The following is a 6,362-nucleotide window of genomic DNA, read 5'->3' as shown; positions in this document are numbered from 1 at the left end:
GAAAAAGGTGGTGTGGGACTGATCCTAGAGGCTGAGGAGCAGTGTTGTGTGAGATAAGATTCTTGAAGTTGGTGGGAGCCAGACGAGATGGGTTCACTACATTTATTGCCACTAGTTTACTATTGCCAAATGCTTTTGCATTTTCAAATTATGTTCATTTCAATTTTCTCATTTTATTTTGACTTTACCCACATAGGTGGCAAGATGTTTACACTTGACAGAGTCAGAAGGAGATTCAGGTGATAGTTCAATTCCCCATGAATAGTTAATGGAGGAACTGGAAACCAAATAATATAAGCTCTGGTCCCAAGGATATTCCCTCAGCAAATAACAAATATTATTTTCTTGCACTATTTGTGCTTTCTTTCCTTGAACATGCTCTGATTTTAGTAGTTAATTTTGCATCTAAAAGCAAATATGTGAAGTTGGCTTAATTTGAGTTGTCAGAAGATTTCAAATCTCACTCTTTATGCTTGGTGCTTTTTGCTTAATTTTTAAAGCTATAAGAGGGGGCAATCATGCCACATGACATATTTATATATTCAAAATAAAATACTCACAAAATCAAAGTTGTATAGCACTCCATTTCAATTTAAGTTGTGATGATATTTTTAATGCAATTGTTAATGTTGTCTTCTAAATGTTATGAAATTTGTTTTTGCATATTCATTAACTCAGAATAATTCCCTTTATGCTAATTTAGGTAAATGTGCCATTGATATTGCCTTCAAAGTATATTACACATTTATAGAAACATGAAACATCTTTTAGAAGTAATAGAAGTATCTGGAGACATGCTATAAAAGGATTCAACAAGACTAATTTGTGCTACTTCAAAATTCTCTTTTTGCAGATAAAGAATTCCCTAAAATCTGCTTGAAAAAATTTCATTTTAGGCAGTCATTTCCACCATATCTTTATATGGCTTGTTTAGAGGAATTTTTTTGCTCCCTTAGTAGCAACTAGCATTCTATATAATATCACTAGTATATCATATAATAGCATTCTATATAATATCACTCAAAAGTTATGCATATTCATAAAACAAATACAAATTTGCTATACTGAATATACATTTTCTTTAAAAGTGAATGCTTAGAATAAAAGATGCAATAAAAATCACATTATGTGTGGACTTTATTATTAAAGTTTCAGCCATGTTCTTTAAATCATATAAATCACTAATAAAGCTGATTATAAACATTTTCTATATTATACTTTATAAACATTTCATGAAAAGTGTCTGATCCTTCATTTTCTTTATAACAACTTTAATATCATACTTATTTCTCTTTTCTTACAAGGTACCTTGTGAATACTCTATATTCCTTTTTACTCTTGAATTTGTGGTTCTTTCATCACTGAGGCATTTCCTCTGATTCTTTAAGTTCTGATATAAAACTCCATCCCATGTCCCAAATGACCCTTGCAGATGCTCTATAAATATAGCCTTGGTATGGCTAACTTCTTGGAATATCTGTTATTATTTTTCACTCCTGTTGCAAAGGAGTCTGTTAACATAATCAAACAGATACAAAAGAGATAGAGGAATGAGACAGTTAAGGAAGATGTTAACCAGGAGAAGACAAGCAAGGATAGCAAGGCAAGCATGTTAAAGTTATCATGAGCCTTAATCAGACTAGCAATGACAATGTTTTTCAATTGTGTTTCCATGTTAGGAGAGGAATTTGGGCTATATAAGAATAGTCACTGTATAAATCACCCAAAAAGTGTATAATGCAAAAATCTTTTAATAGAAATAAAGACATAGTGTTATGGGAATAAGGAAAAGAAAGAGAAGACCAGCATTAAATGTTAGGAAGACCAGTATGGAGCAGTATTTAATGGATGATCTTAACTTTCCATATAGGAACATCTGGCATTGACTATCATCTGAAAAACTTGCATTCGTGTGTACTCATCCAATATATTTTCTAGTCTTTATTATGTCTTTCTTAAAAGAAGAAAGGAACCTGGTACTGTACATTGAGTTCACAAAGTTTACCTGGAGATGTGTAATACTTAAACTATTCTATTGAGGCTATCTTGGGTCATGGTAGAAATGAGGTAACATATCTTCTCATTCAAGATCACAGAACTCTAGTGTGCCTGTCTGCCTAGATATTAAATCTTATTGTATTCTACAAGTCAAAAGACAAAATAATTTCTCTGTAGAGCTCTCTTCCAATATTCTTACCTTTTGATTAAAAAAAAAATCTGCAGAAAGACACTGTAAAAATTCTAGGGAGGATATAACTTTGTTCTGTTTCTGTGTTCTAAAAATTGTATTTATCAGGAAATCCAATACATTTAATGCAATGTCTGTCTTATAAAACCACAAATAAATTCAGAGGAAGGTAGCTATGATACCATGGTAAATATAAGAGAAAAATAAACTCAAGAGTGATAGAGAACTACAAAGGAATACTGGCTCCACTACCACACAAGTTTTAATCTTTAATGAGAAGTGTTATTGATACTTACTCTTGAGACCTTTGTTGAGAAATTTGTATGTGTCATCTACTTTGCTATGATATACAAAATGAGCAATGAAGTAGGCTTAGGAAATATCTCAGACTGTATTTTTGAGGAAGGGTTAGTGTCATGAATGGGACTCTGAAAACAGTGCATGACTCAGAGATTTATGTGCCAGTGATTTAAAGTAGTGCTTTCAGGGAAAACCCATAAGGGAGTGAGGGAAGCAGGAAAGAAACTAGCCAAGGAGGAGGCCTTTTCAGGTGATATCCAGACTCGTTCTAATCCTGTGGGAAGTTCTCGACTGAAAGTGATACATTAAAGTAAATTTGGCTTTTATATCCCTCACACCTTAACAATCCTTGTCTACTGAGTTTTATGGAAACCTCCCATGTATTTCCAGGCAAGAAAGCACCCATCGCCAAAGAAAAAGTTTCCAGAGAAGGTGGCAGGTGAAAACTGTCAGTGTCAACATACACAGTAACTGGTAAGGAGATTTTAAAGACTAAGGTATGATATAGTTGAGAAAATAAGAAAAAGAAGTTGTGGACACATATAGGGAAACTCATTGTTTTATTTGAGAAAAGAGGCATGGGGGAAATGTAGTCCACTCACTTTATTGGTGGTGATAGCAAGGGAGGATGAGAAAATCTACCTAAAAATGTGTCCACTACAATGCTTATACCAACACATGCCCAATACCAGTCTAAGTGATGGACTTTCAAAGATGTTTGCCTCCGAAGTTTAGATAATTTATAAGATCATTTTCAGCTTTTGGATTTTATGATGTGGTGAGCACATATCCCCATGTATTTCTGAATACCAGTTAGCAAAACTTTTATGTGGAATAATTTCTTTAATTTTTGAAATTAGGATATATTTATTGTACAGGAGAGATTCACTGTGACAATTCTAAATAGGCTTACATTGTACATTGGTTAGATCACCCCCATCATCTCCCCCCCTTGATCCCTTCCTGCTTCACTTAAAGCAATTACAAGAGGTTTCTTTGTTCTATTTTGTATATGAAGTTCATCAACCATATTCCCTTACCTTAATCTCCTTTCATTCACCCTCCCCCTTCCCACAGGTACTCCTCCCTACACTGCTCCTAGTTTGTAAGTCCTGTCTTTTGTTATTAATATCTAAATCAATATTCAAGGGAGTTTCTCCATGTATCCCTGCTGTGGGTATACTTTACTTTGGTCCATTCAACTCCTTCCATTACTCTCCCCTACCTCCCACCTCCCATTTTTCAACAGCTTTCAACACATATCCTTATAATATCCTGTATCTTTACAGATGTTATGTATTATGATCTTGTTGATGCTTATACAGCATAATTTCTGAGTCATATTCTAGACTTAATATTTATAATTTCAATTACATAGTAAAGGTATTAGTTACAATTATTAGCCACCCATAATTTTCCTGGAATCTTGACTCAATAAATTACCCAATAACTTTGATAGTCTGCAGGGAGAAGTAAGTAGATGTGGGACCAAGCTAAGAACCTTATAAAGAATAGAGTTGGAAGCCAAGATATTCAACTACTGGTTAAGGTAATGTAATATTTATATACAATGGAGTTCTTTTCAGCCACAAAGAAGAATGAAATTTTGTTATTTGCAGGTAAATGAATGGAACTGGAGAACATCATATTATGTGAAGTTAACCAGGTTCAGAAGGCCAAAAACCACATGTATTCTCTCATATGTGGAATGTGGACCTAATACAAATACAGCAATGTTATGAATAACAAGTTACCCTAAGGAGAGGTCACAGATGAGAGGGGGAAGGTAAACAAGGAAACAATGAAGGTGATTATGATTGATTTATTCTAGATACAAGAATGAATATAGAATTGTTAAACCTATTGAAACCACCATTAGAAAGGGACTAAGGTAGAATGAAGAGAAATAGAGGTTATGAACCAATTGGGATTATAATACATATATACATGGAAATGTTACAAGGAAACTCCCTGTGTATAGCTATTTTTATCTTAAATAAGCAAAAATATCATTTGTTTCTTTTTTCTTCTACAAAATCAGAGAATAGGAAGGCAGAACAGTTCCTGCCTAGGGGATGGGGGTGGGGGGGAGGCTTGGTATCAGTGAAAGTGGAGAGGTGGCAGGCAAAGGGTGTAGGAGGGTGAATATGGTGCAAATACTGTATACACATGTATGTAAATGAAGTCCAAATAATGTGTATACACATGTATGCAAATGCAAAAGTGATGCCTGTTGAAATGTTCCAGGAGTCAGGGGAGGGGGATAAAAGAGAGTAGTGGAGGGGATGAATTCAAGTATGATACAGTTGTACCCCTACCCAGCCCAACAATAAAGAAAAAAAAATGATATCTGTTGAAACCATTTCAAAAATGGAGGGTGAAGGGGGATAAAGAAGAGAAGTGGAGAGGATGAATTCAAGTAAGACATATTTGACACATTGTAGTCCAGTGGAGTGACTCAAATGGTAGAGCACCTGCATAGCAACCATGTGGCCCTGAGTTCAAACCCCAGGACAGGAAAAAACCCAAACAAAAACAACAACAAAAAAACCAATGGTGGGGATCAAGCTCACAGTCATATACATGTTAGATAAGCACTCTACCAGTGAGCATCATCCTCACCCAACTGGATCTTTAAATTGAAATTTAGGGTGGATTAGTTTTTTTTTTAACTCATAGAATTGAGAAACCATTTTTCTCTTTGACAGTTAAACATCTACATTTTTGACATTACATCCCAGGTGAAAATGTTTCATTAAAAATCTTCCTGACTAAAACATGATTAGAAAAATTTCCCACTTTATGCACAGGGTGAAAATTGTTTGCAAAGGTACTTGATTGATTAAAAATGTTTATGGTTTTTAAAATTGTGTTGTAACAGGGAGAATCCAAGTTGGCGGCTAGAGGGAGGAAGCAGAAAGTGTGCTTCCTAAAGTAAAATCTTGGAGAGACGCTGGAGATACATCTTACAGGAAAAACCACTGAGAAGAGGCAAAACTGTGACTCCTCCACACCTCCAGCCTGCACATAGCGTCTTCTCCACTTCACGTTAAATGGAGAAACCAGGAGGGCTCCCGTGCTGCCACCAAATGGCAGCACCCAGATAGCTTGGGAAGACGCAGACCACAGGTGAGCTAAGCAGCACATGGTACTCCCACAGACAATCCTGGGCCAGATCAGCAAGCCCCTTGGACAGACTGACCCCCCAATCCAGGGAAAAAAAGAAAAAGAAACTGAATAATAAGCAATAACAACAAAAAACACACATAGCAAAGAGGGTGGGGCGCCCTGAGTGCCAAAGAGAGGGGAGGGGAAATCCCTCACAACAAGCCTGCTGGAGAAGGCAGGAGCGGCAGCACATGCCCAGCAACCAGGAGTGGGAAAGCCTATAAAAGTAGCACTTGGAGGAAAACTCCACAGGAGAGGGGGGAAGACCCACTTCTCATGTGAAGTGTAAATAAACATGCCAGCCTGAGAAAGTTGGTGCCGTGTCACCTCCCCCAGTGTGCTTGGAAAGGGGAAAGCTTGTAGCAGTGGCGGTGGCACCCAGGAGAACTCTAAGTAAACAAAGCCTGAGGGGCTCAGTGAGTGTTAAGCTCACTCCTGAGATCTGCATAAATAAAGCCTCCAGCAACAGCAGGCTGACAGCAGTGGGCAGGTGAGCCACAGCCTCAGATAGCCATTCACAGACTTGTCTCCTGACTCTTTGTTTTTCTTTCTTCCTTTGATGAGACAACAACCGAACTACACCTGCATGCTGAAAAACTTACTGAAACTGTATTGGATTTGAACTTGGGACACTGTGGATTTTTTTTGTTTTGTTTTGAGTTGTTTTGTTTTTAGTTTTTTTCCCCTTTAATGAGACAATGACAGA

Source organism: Castor canadensis, chromosome 7, assembly GCF_047511655.1.
Source record: "Castor canadensis chromosome 7, mCasCan1.hap1v2, whole genome shotgun sequence".
Taxonomy (NCBI): domain Eukaryota; kingdom Metazoa; phylum Chordata; class Mammalia; order Rodentia; family Castoridae; genus Castor; species Castor canadensis.
The sequence above is the reverse complement of the archived record's forward strand: the minus strand, read 5'-3'. Positions refer to the sequence as shown.